We start from the raw sequence: 12828 nt of genomic DNA, 5'->3' as shown, positions 1-12828 counted from the left end.
CTGTGTGGGCTCAGGAAATAAGTTATGGAGGCAAAAGAAGAGCCCTTGAAGCTTAGGAGAAAGAAAGGCAAAGAAAATGCACCTGGGGAAGGTGAGGGGCACAGGTGTGAATGTGCTCCAGAGAGAATGCACCTGGGGAAAGAAGGGTAGGGAAAGGCACAGATGTGCTCTAGACAGAGAAAAGAGCACACACTAGCTCTTCTCTCTTAAGGGCTTTTAAGGGCAAGAGTTTTAGGGAGGGTCTCAGAGGAGGATCTCAATAAAATATTCATAATTTTTCCAGGTGTGTCCTTTCAGGGTCATGGTCTCCACTGATTGGTCAATGCCAGGGCAGGTGTCATTGCAGTTGGTCCTGATGTCAGCCATGGCGAAGCCCTGCCTGGCCTTACTGCTTTTCTGGACCTGGAACTGAAACATAACTGAGGCCTAGATGTTATCTCTAGTTTGACCAAAACTCGGTTTGACTCTGCGATCAGACCCAAGGCTTCCTTCCTAAGATTACTTGATGCAGGTCAGAACTTCATTGTCCTGAGGGCTTAAAGCTTAAGTGAGTGGATGTGCAAGGGCTTGTGTGGGGGTCCTGTGTGGCTATTCTCTGGCCCCCATAGTTCCTCCTCGAGGGGGGTCTACCACATGACCAGGGGAGAATAGGTCAGAGGAGAGTCTGAACTGTGTGACCAACGATATGAAGTCAGGGGTTCTAAACCACATGCCAGTGATATGCTAGGGAAGGAATGGTCACCCTGGGAGTGAGGTCCTTGTTGTCCACGTTTTCCTCTTGCTTTCTGCCCTGGTGACCTTCTGTACCTGAGCTATCATTCCTACGCTGCTCATGCCTGTCTAATTGCCTGCTACAGTCTCACATACTCAAAGATTCAAAAAGCGTAGCAGGTATTCCCACAGCTTAAGAGAAACAAATTCGTGAATACATATTTTAATCATCAAAGAAAGATCGAAATAATGAGATAAATCACAGGGAAGCCACAGAAATGATTTTGAAATGAACTCAAACCACTTAAAAGTAAAGATAATTCTAAGTCTTACTGATATGGTTATAAAACTGAAAAAAAAATGAGCTAAAGAGCCGTCTTTAAAGATACATAGGTCAAATACAATTATGTAATAATTTATAGAAATAAAACCCAGATTATATTAAGAAACATTTAAAGTAAAGAGAAAGTGTGTTCTGGATTTCAAATTTCAATTGGGTGACTACAAAGATAGTCTTAATGTAAATCATTTCTAAGATAATTATGATATCCTCATGGAACATTTAAGAAATCTGAATCACATTGAGTGGATTGCATCAATGTTAATTTTCCCCTTGTGATATCATACTATATATAGTTCTGTACCCAGTTAGAGGAAAGAGGTTGAGGGGTAAATGGGATGTCTCTGAATTATTTCTTACAATTATGTGTAAATCTGCAATGACTCAAAGTAAAATGTTTAATTAAAAAGAAAAAAAGAATATATGTGTTTTCTTGGAAATAACGCCCTTCTCGTTGCTAAATAAAATGCTGCTGGATTTATAAATTGTTTAATAAAGCCAGTTAGATCTTCAAATTTACTCAGCTGAATTTTGTTGTTTAACTTGGGTAAACCACCCTTCCCCAAGGTTCCACACCTCTGAGTTCCCTTCTGTTCGTACACACTGTAATCGAGTTAAGCCGACATTAAGCTTTTGATTGCTGAGGTGTCCATTTACAAAAGACATCCACTTTGAATGAACATATTGCTAGCTGTATGACACAGCTACGAGCAAAACAACTAGATAAGGAGCCAGGCACCCCACACCCATGAAGCTCCCTTTCAGGAAAACTCCGGGTGACCTAGCTAACGGACACCTTGAGTGATTTCATTGTGTGGCCCTTGGGCATGCTGTGACCCTCCTCGGCCTGGGAGTAATTCATCTTGCTCCTCAAAGTTCCCTGATGTTTGTTTCTTTTGCTGAAGTGCACCCTGCGATGCTGATAATAAGAACCACGAGGGCCCCCAGACACAACGTTGGCCCCTAGCAGGGAAATGTCAGTGGGCTTCTTCAAGGAACAAAGCAGGCACACATCTCAGGCATTCCTAGTGAGAACATTACCATCAATAGTCCGGGGAAGTACAACGTGAGAAAAGCAGAGAGATTATAACATTTCCTAAATGGTTCTAGAGGAGTGTTCATTGTTTCATAAACATGAAAGATAACAAATAGGTAGGCAATTGCTCCAGCCTTACAAAACAATAGAACCAAAGATATTAGCAAAAAATAAATAAATTTAATTACATTTACATTAAATTTCAGTTTTTTGGTTTCCATTATTTTTTATAGAAAAGGCAGTAATTACAAATTTAGATAATTACTTTTATAATATATTTTAAAAGACTAATTGAAATGTGAAAATTGCCTTTGAAAACTAATTGTCATTTTTAATGAGCATATCAATGAGTCCATGGAACTGGACCGGAAAGGCCTTGTATTTTCACAACACTCTGAAATTCCCAAAACCTGCGTGTTTTATTTTGTTCTCCCAGTGACTCATAAATCAAAACTTATAAGCACTTTATTGCAGTTAGAAAACGGATAGGCTTGAGTTATGTCTTCCACTTGCATGCAGGCTGAAACTCCAATCCAGGTCTTCAGATTGCCAGGGAAATGTTCTTTCCACTAGATTGGACCATCCAATCTCTGAGGTAATTAGAAAGTCTTTTGCTAATTACTGCTAAGCAATGAAAACAAATAGAAGCCATAGCATAGTCCTTCTTCAGGAAATGGAAATACAAACAATTCTATTTACATACATAAGACCTGAAATACAGGTTTCAAACCCACCAACAAACAGGTCTATGGTGCTGCCCGGGGCTGTTGTGGGATACGCCTTGAGCAGCTACAGTTACAAACTGCTCCAGGGGATTCCGGTTGCTCTGACTCACCCAGGACCATCAAACACGAAGCATTCAGATACATTTGACTTTAAACAATTCATCGATAATGATGATGTGCAACTTTGTTCAGAATTATTGAACTGCATGAATTAGCACTCCTTGCAGCTCCCCAAACCTCTGACTTTCCTATGAACTTTCTTACCACCTCATTTCCAGTGGAGCTTCTGAAAGACAGCAGAACATGCCACCCCAAAATATGCCTCTTTGACATAATGATTATTTTAAGCTGACGGCAATTGAGAGGAAACAAGTACAAGAAAAGTTCTTTATCCTCTCCCTATTTGTCTAAAAACAGGATATGACTTTATAAAGGTGTCCCTCTTTCCTTCTCTAACAGGAAGTACAAAAGTTAATCACTGGGGACAACTTTAGACCCCTATGAACCTGGAGACAGCACCAGCAGAATCCAGATAACACACTTTGCTAAGGAGTCTTTACACAACTTACTGGTTCCTAGGGCTGCCCAAACAATGTACCACAAACTGTGTGGCTTAAACAACAGAAACTTATTTTGTTTAAATTTTGTTGTTTAAGTTCTGGAGTCTACAAGTACAGGATCAAGGTGTTGACAGACCAGGTTCTTCTAAGGCCATGAAAGGAGGATGTGTTCCAGGTCTTTCACTTTAGCTTGGGAGTGGCCACCTTCTCCCTGGGTCCTCACATCATCTTCCTTCTACACCTGTCTGTGTTCATATTTCCTTTTCTTCTAAAGACACCAGTCATATTATATTAGCCAATGCTAATTCCTAATTTTAACTTCTCCAAATGAAATCACATTCTGAGGGTTAGTACTGGGAGTTAGGTCTTAACAGATGAATTTTGCCCGGGGAGGAACACAGTTCTGCCAATAACAGACATTTTTTTTTTTCAGGAACGTCTTTCTGTGATCCTTTTGGTTAGTGGTCAAATTGTTTGGCAATACTTGTCATCTGAGCAGGTAAATCATTTGGGACTGAGAAGTTGCAATGAGCATGATGCAAGCATCTTTATTGTCACTTATAGTTCTGGCTTTAACAAAATAGAATTTCAACATTATTTTTTATCTGTTGCATCATATTTGATGGATGGACAGGAAGTTCAGCAGTGAAAATCAGAGACTCATAGATTTGGAGACTAGTGTCTTGGGATATGTCCCAGTTCCAACTCTGAACCATTTTGGTAGAATCTCTGACAATTGTTATGTTGTTAAGCATATTAATTCTTACACAACAAAAATAAATTGTTCTTTTTATGAGATCTGAGGCTTTATGTATGCAAGAGTCAACGGACCTCCATCCCCTGCCACCACCATCATGCCTAAGGTAAAGTTTTGCTCCTGGTTATGGACTGCAGCTCACAATTATACTACTGTGACTATTATAATACTTTCCTTTGACTAAGCTACACAATTTCTAGTACTACTCAATGAATTTTGTATAGCTGCTGTTATCTCCCACAAAAGCAGTAACGGCTGTGTGTGTGTGTGTGTGTGTGTGTGTGTGTGTGTGTGATTGCTAGGGACAGGGAGTGGGGTAGGCTCCAGAATTTAGCCTTGTGCTATAGAGTCCATCAGTCAGTCTGTCAAGACACATGCCTGAAGGAATAAAACTTACTAAAGGTGAGAAAAATAAAAAAGGAAAATCAGAATCAAAGAAATAGTTTGGAAAATATTTTAAACTAGAGAAGAATAAAGCAAGAGAAAATAAGAAACTGAGATTAGAAACATATGGCCAAAGATGAGATTTGGTTCAAGCACAGAAGGAAGATTCAGAAATATGTTCTTGAGTAAAGTCAGCCTGGCACAGTATCCTTTTAATAACTGTTTTAGGACAGTTTCTCAATACTAACATGGGGGAAATTATCATAATGGTCAGCTTAAAAAAAAATTGTTCCTGAAGTATAAAGAACAGGATGGATCATATTACAGTAATTGAAACATTTTCAATATTAGTGAACAGAACTCTTCCTAGCTGTAGGGAAAGACTAAAATTGGAGACCCAACTAATTCCTGCAAATTCCTTTGGTGAACGTGTATTGACTAACACAGGAGGGGCGAGAAACCAGACTCTTTGTGAGGGAGGCAGAGACCCAACCTTGAGGATCTCGCAGACTTGAGGGGAGGGGGCCACATAAACAGTTCATTACTATCAGTGTACCAACCACTCTAACTGAAGTTAGGAAAAGAGCCCATGGGGGCCAGAGGGACCTTTTCCAGACTGGCCTGGGGGTGGGGAAGTCGAGTTTCAATTAGGCACCTCAGAGTAGAGCCAGGCTTCTACTGGGGGGCAGTGCTGACTAGAACACAGTTTGGGGTCCTATTTGAAGTCTCTTTACACAGTTACCTTTTATCTTACATAATTTCTTACATAATATTATCTTCTGGACATGCCTTCCAGTTCAGAGGAGGAAGAGACTGTTCCTCTGAAAGACTGTTTTTGCACATTGACTTGGCTCTACTCCTTCCAAATGTCCATAAAAAAAACTAACGTACTGAACAGATAGGAAACATCTAAAATTATAAAGAACTTCTTTCAATTTATCTATCAAAAATACTAAAATAAATAGGAAATATCTAAAATTATAATAGAAATTCTGTAAAATACATGGAATACAGGACAACATCAGGAAAAATGGAGGTAAGAGATTTCATATGAGGAAAAAAACCTGCTTGGGAAGGAAATGGGAGAATAATCCAAGACAAATCCTCAAATAAATCAGGTTTAAAGAAGTCCGGGTTGTGATAGAAGCAGACAATTGTGCTCCTGGAGTAAGAAACTGTCAAATTGATTACTGGGAAAGTTTACTACAGACTTGAGAGATGGCTCTGGCCGGTTTTCTCAGTGGTTAGAGCATCAGCCCATGGACCGATGAGTTGCAGGTTTGATTCCAGTCAAGGATACGTACCTCGGTTGCAGTTTGTCCCTGGCCCTGGTTGGGGTCACTCAGAGGCAACCCATCGATGTGTCCCTCTCACGTCAATATTTCTCTCTCTCCCCCACTTTCTCCCTCTCCCTCCCTCTCTCCCACTCTATATGAAGATAAATAGAAGAATATCCTTGGGTAAGGATTAAAAAAAAAACAAAAAACAGTAGACTTGTTAGAGAGAGAGAGAGAGAGACTTTAACAAAATAAACATTGGCATCAGGACTTGCAAAAAGGTGAGAAGACTCTAACACTTTATAAGACCCAGGTGAGAAATCTTTCTGCAAACTTAGTCAATGTATAAAGGCAGCAGTGAGTTAAGACTCTCCCCAAACTGCACAGCACAGCAACAAACTGGAAGAGATGAAGGACGAAGTTTACGATGTGAAGAGGTAGACTTTCAAATGCTCACAGGACAGATGAGAGTGGGCCATTCAACTGGGGAAAACAGATTGAGCCACGAATATCAATATTTTACAATAATCTGTTCGCTGGTATTTAAAAAAGATGCATCAGTAAGAAAGGAACTGGGTACCTGTAAATGTTTACAAGAATGTTTGTAACAGGAAACACATTCACACTGTTTCTGAATTCTACCATTTCATTTAAATAGCCATCACATCAGGATACTCCAAGTTGGGTTTTATTCTTAATCATTGCAATAGACTTGTTTTCATTTATTATTCTATTCTTACTGCTTTTTCTCCCTTTCTCCATATTGTAGTTAATTTATTATGTGTATATAATAAACAAATCTACATACATAGGTATGTGGGGAATTTTACATTCTCTGCATGAAGTATTATGTAAACTATAAGCAAGAGACTGCTAATTGCCCAGTGCAACTTAACTGTGAAGAAACAAAATACTAATGGATCCCATCTATTAATGCATCCTACAGTGCAGATAATATCCTGAGGATTTGATATCATTTCACTTATGAGATAAGTGAACAACCTTATGCATTCTATAACTTCAAGTGTTATAGATAAAGAAAGGGAGACATAAAAGTTAACTTGCCTCAACCTCATAGCTAGGAGACAGTTAGTCCCATGTTGAAGCCAGTCCTTTTGACTCCAGAGCCCATGTTCTGTTCTCTATTATGTGATGTTTCAAAAATGACACTTTAAATTTGAGGAACCAATAAATACCTCTCTATGCAAACTGTTTTGACTTTAGCTTTTGGAAGCCTGATTGTGAGGGAAATTAAAGAAATACATCAGTTTCTAACCTTAAAATGTTATCTAAAATGGTCTGAGCCCTTTCTGTTTGTGAAATATTGATTGGTTTTCTTTCTTTTATTTATTATATATCTTAAACAGAAAGTTCCAGACTTGTTTACTTCCATGTTTATACATTAAAATTATTAATACATTAGAACCATTAATCCCAATGTTAATAGTCATAGAAAAGCTTGGAAGGAGAGAGTGGTTTGTTTACTAATTCAACAATGTTAAACAATAACACTGTAAAATACAATATCTGCTTGAAGAAAAAGAATTTTTCATGTCTTATTATTCATTATCCATTCAAATGTCTCATGAGCTGCTGCTTTGTGCCCAATGACCTGGTCAGTACTGGAATGATTCAAAGGTGAGAATATTTGTATGCTGGCAAGGACTCGCAGTACAGTGAACAGTGCAATCCCTTTAAATACAAAATTATAAGGACTACAATAACTTTTATCTTAAGTTTGTTCACTTGGCCTCAAAGAGAATGTTACTTACAATTTCAACTAGCATTTGACTTTTTTCTGTTTCCAACTCACATCGTAAAATTTTAGCAGCATGTGGAAAGTCACGGGGCCAAAGATAAATGGTTTAAGAGTGCAAGTCCCACACCAAGTATAAAGTAAATAAATGAAGATAAGACTATATCTCTTGTGAAATATATAGTTCATGTCCAAAAAAAAATGGATATCCATTATTACAGTAAAAGTTTAAAGTAATGCTAAGTGAAATGGGGTGTTCTCTGTGTCCCCACCTATCACTGGTGGATGTGGGGTTCTTGGGGTGCCACAGGAATAAGAATTTCCTGAGACACACATGGGAAGATAAGGTATCATATAAAGCTTTATTTTTGTGGAACCAAACCCCTGAGTTTCTGAGGTCCCATCTCTCTCTGTCACGCCATAGAAAAAATTCCATTTGGTCTTCAACAGAGCTAGGATTAAATCCAGTATCCAGTTTCTGCTACATATTTGCACAGTCCAGTCCAGCATCTGGCTAGGTTAGCTTGTGTTCCCAGCTGCAGTTCAATGAGTGTAGGGTCTGCATGGTCATGGACCACACGGCTTCTAAAGCTACATGGCTATAGAGGGAGCATGGGTGAGTGCAAGAAAGCAGGAGTAGAACAAAAGGAACAAGAGAGAGTGAATTCTTTTATCTGGGGATTATGTATTCTCAAATTTCCACAGGTTTGCACTGGAGTCCACTCCTCTGGCCAATTGTCTTTGTTCCCAGGTTAGACAGGCATCACCTTGACTTCACTGTTCATGAGCCCATCTTCCCCATTGTTGGACCCTTCACCCAGGGATTTTCAGAGAATGAACCAGTGGTGCCCTGGGGTGTGTAAAGTTGCAGCTTCCTGGTGAAGCTACACAGATTACCATGCTTATAATGTCTGGCCTCCCCTTTGCTCTCTTCCTGTTATTAATATTAACTGGCTAGTTATGATGGTAATATGAGTAGCACAACATAAAAGCTGAAATAGTTTGGTTATAAAGAGAACCAACAATGTGGTCTCAAAATTCAAACAAGGTACTATGAGTATTGGTTTAGAAACAGAAAAAAAAAAAAAAAAAGTGAGTTGATATTTCTTAATAGTAGAGGAGGGTCTCTCGACTTGTGATTCCTAGAGTCAATCATTTCATGAGTAAGCTTCATGGGATTGTTCAAATCCTGAAATTGTTTGCAAAACTTCAATATATATATATATATATATATATATATATATATATATATATAATCTCCATCCATTTTTTTCCAGGTTGAAGTTCCCAGAGCTTTCATTAGATTCTTTCAATTTTCTCTCCAAATGCTATGAACCACAAAATAAGAGGAAGACACAGTTAGCAAAATATATCACCTATTCAAAACACAGTGATTTATATTTTTAAAGATTTTTTTTTAATATGAGTAGACAAACACTTTTTTTTTTTTAGAAACAAAAACCAAGTTTATTTGTTCATTTCTTGCATTTGAAGTACTCTTCGATGACATCTTTTGCCTGAGATTCTTTGCCATAGTCCTTAACCACCACACAACTGCAACCAACCACTTTACGGGTTTTCCCTCTCCGTCGATATTGCAGAGGCCTACCCGCTCTCCTAGGTTCTTGTCGTCGTCAACCTTGATGAGGTTGATTTGGTGTCCGCACAAAGGGCCTCCACCACTTCACATACATAGGCTCATCACAGTTGGATGCGAGCACACGAAGGTGGGCTTGGCGCTTGTCTAAGGCTTTGGCAGCTTCGCGAATTCCACGCGCTAGGCCATCGTGGATGAGGGCGGTCTTCAGCACCTCTTGTAAAGCTGTGTGAACGTCCATCACAACTCCAGCAGCAATGCCTTCCTCGGCCATGGCTGTGGGTTATGGGCAGAGCCGAATCTTGAATGCACCCAAGCCTCTGCCTCCGCGCAACTCCGCGGCGGCAGGGAAAGAGCGACACACACTTTCTTGTCTTATATAAACACAGGAGAAATAAAGAGTTTTCAAATAAAAACACTGAGTGGGTAGCATTAAAAAGAAACAGAGGTAATTTTATCAGACAGGAAACCTCAAAATGATGAGAAATAAGCATTAGAAAGTTAGTGTTAATCCCAATGATGTTTACTCTGCATGATTTGAGCCCCTTACACTTTCTATTATTTATCCGGACATAAATAATAAAATCAATGCCTTCAGATTTGAGAGCATGCACCGGTGATTGGATAAGGTCAAGGAGATGAATCAGTTATAAAATGTAGCTGAGGCTCTGGTTTATTTAGGGGAGGAGTATAACTTACTAGACTGGGGCTTCATTGGCCATCCTAGACTTTCTGTTGCTCTCTCAACTATAATTCTAAAATAAATTAAAACATATTACTCTCATACAAACATATTAAAGATAACTTATTAATGCCATAACTGGTAGGTTTGTTAAGCTGATAAGAGCATGTAAAAGTGGGATAGTGAAATATTTTTACTAAGTTAGGTACACAATTAGTTAGTATTCCATAGGGCAATAAAATTGTGGGTCTTTGGAATTATTTTACTGTCTGAAGGCAATATTTTCCATTTCTGCTTATCAGAAAATCATCTACAACTTATCTATCCCTACAAGTTTATATGTAACTTTATATTGTGTAGGCTCTAATCAATAATAAATAAAAATCCAGGTAAGGGGCATGTTTCTTGAGAATTAAACAATTCTTAGGCAGCCCTAGCGGGTTTGGCTCAGAGGTTAGAGCCTCAGCCTACGGTCCAGGGGGACCAGGGTTCGGTTCCCACTAAGGGCATGTATTTCAGTTGCAGTTTGTCACCAGCCCTGGTTGGTCATGTGGGTGGCAGCCACTTGATGTGTCCCTTTCACATCAATGTTTCTCTCTCTCCCTCTTCCTCTCTCTCCCTCCCACTCTGTCTGAACAAAAAATGGAAAAATGTCCTCGGGTGAGGATCAAAAAAAAAAAATTCTTAGGCAGCCCTAAGGGACAATATTTTAGTATAACAATGAAAAGACATGTAGTTATTCTTCTGCTTTATTTTCAAGTTTTGCATAATTTTTCTTGACAGGTGTCAAGATTCCATCATAAGAGGGAGGTCCTTCTTGGTGACATGACACCTGTAAACCTTTTCATCTGACTTTGTGGATTCAAGTTTACATTATTATAGGTAACATTACAGAAGGTTCAGACAGTAATTTGCTAAACTGGTTCAAGAACAAAAATAAGAATTTCCATGTGAAAGTTAGAGGTGTGGAGATAGGAGAGAATAACCAAGAATATTTTACTCATGTTCCCAGAGGCCCAGATTTCCGAACGGCCCCCTTCAGCTGTGCCTTGCTTTTCCCCGGTGCGGGCAGGGTTTAGGATGTCTGAGCAGGAAAGCTGGTGTGCTCCATGGTGAAGGCTGCTCCTCTGGGTGTTGAGGTGTGGGTGCGCTTTCTGGTAAAGCAGTCTTTCTCGCTCTTACTGCCCAAAGCCTCTCTCTGGATGCCTCAGGACATCTCTTCCTCTTGCTGCTTGTATTCCAAACACAGTTCCTGTAACTTACTCACATCTAGTAGTTTCCATCTCTTTCCTCACCATCTTCTAGATTATGGATTGCAGGCTTAAGGCAATTGTGGCCACCTTTCCAGACTCCAGACAGAATTCATAGGCTTCTGAGAACTTCAGGATGCTGGGCCTGAAGAAAGAGCTTTCCCACCAATTATAATACTGAAGAAATAATGGTCTTGATGATAATTGGCTGCCCTCAAGTCTATGTTCTAATTGCAGGGCACCCATAGGCTCATGACTTGGCCCTAAGCCTGTGTCTTTACCACCTCCCCTTCTCTGTCACAAGTAAATCTTAGTCCCATAGCCCAAATTAAGCTATGGCAGCCCAGCCATTGGCTAGTCTCTCTGCCACACTGAAAGTACCACCATGGTGATAGCCAGATACTTACATTTGGTCCTGAGTCTGAAGGGCCTGTGACACTGAAACAATCCTTTCTCATGCTTGACCTGCGCTGCTACGGTTTGGGTTTGGTAGCTAAATAGTAAAATTTGCTCACAAGTTTTACAGTGAAACAAGAGTGGGAACTATTCATCCACAGAAATGTGCCTCAGCAGCTGTGTTTCTCCTCTCAGTCAGCTCATCTAATCTGGATGTATCTGATATAGATGTTGTGGTCACATGGGCAATAGTCCAGCCATACACCTAGAGTTCCAACCTCTTCCAGAAGTGGTTTTCTGTAGGGAAAAAAAAAATCCCTTTCATCAGATTTTACAAAAAATTCAAATGTTTCTTGATTCATTATAAATACTGAGGGTCAAGTGGAGGTATCATGTCCCTCACAAAACAATATTCAGGATGCTTGCCAAGCCCTCTACTCATCACCCATTTCCAAATTTCCTCTGCTTGTTGAAAATTCAAAGTGTTTGTTTAAGTCCTTATGCAGGCCTATTCAACTAGAGGTTTAACATCTACCCTCAGCACACTCATCAAACAATTGACCCAATAAAGTGAGTCTTACCTTAAGAAGAATGCCCTTATTAGTTGTAGAGAGAATACAATACTACTCATCTTACTCTACATGCATAAAATTTAGGGACAATAAAATATTCTGACACCAGTTTCCCATCCAATAGCCATGTGATTATATAGGCAGGAGCAATAATTCTACATTCTAACAGAAATAGATGTCTGGTAGGGTACACAGAAAGGTTAAATAATGTGGCTACAGCCATAGGTCTAAAGAGCTGGTGATCTGAGACTCAGCCATAGTCCCTCACAAGTGACTTCTTCAAGCAGCAAAGAACAATGCAACATAGCTCTCAGCAGCCTTCACTGGTGGCTCTCTAAGGAAAAAGAAGCCAAAGGCTGAAGAATTTTATGCCTGTCACCCAGAATGAACTTTAAGTAAATTTTTAAAATTATGTAGTAGGTGTCATTGAATCTATTATATATGCTGTATACATGGGGGTATGAAGTCAAGGTTCTCAAGAACTTGAAAATGAGAAGTGTCATTTTGGTCCCTTGGAAATCACGATATATAATGCATACTGACTAGATCAGTAAAGAGATATGAGAAGTCAAACTAAAGAGACAAAATGACCCCCAGGGAGGCAGGTTGATGATATCTGATTGGCAAGACATTCAAATATGGTCCAGTGGTAGAAACACATGACAAACATATTAGGAATTATAAATTATTCTTGTGCTCTGTTTTCTGTTATCTCTGTTCACTGTTATCTGACTACTTTGATTTACCATAACTTACCATACTTGGAAGTAAAAATACTCTGAGCA

At 39.3% G+C, this 12828-nt stretch overlaps 1 pseudogene; it reads right to left on the bottom strand.

The window, feature by feature from the left end:
- Positions 1 to 8984: 8984 nt before the first annotated feature.
- On the bottom strand, positions 8985 to 9417 carry LOC118632524 (annotated as a pseudogene).
- Positions 9418 to 12828: the final 3411 nt, after the last annotated feature.

The sequence above is a fragment of the Molossus molossus genome, unplaced genomic scaffold (assembly GCF_014108415.1).
Source record: "Molossus molossus isolate mMolMol1 unplaced genomic scaffold, mMolMol1.p scaffold_m16_p_17, whole genome shotgun sequence".
Lineage (NCBI taxonomy): Eukaryota > Metazoa > Chordata > Mammalia > Chiroptera > Molossidae > Molossus > Molossus molossus.
The sequence above is the reverse complement of the archived record's forward strand: the minus strand, read 5'-3'. Positions and strand labels throughout refer to the sequence as shown.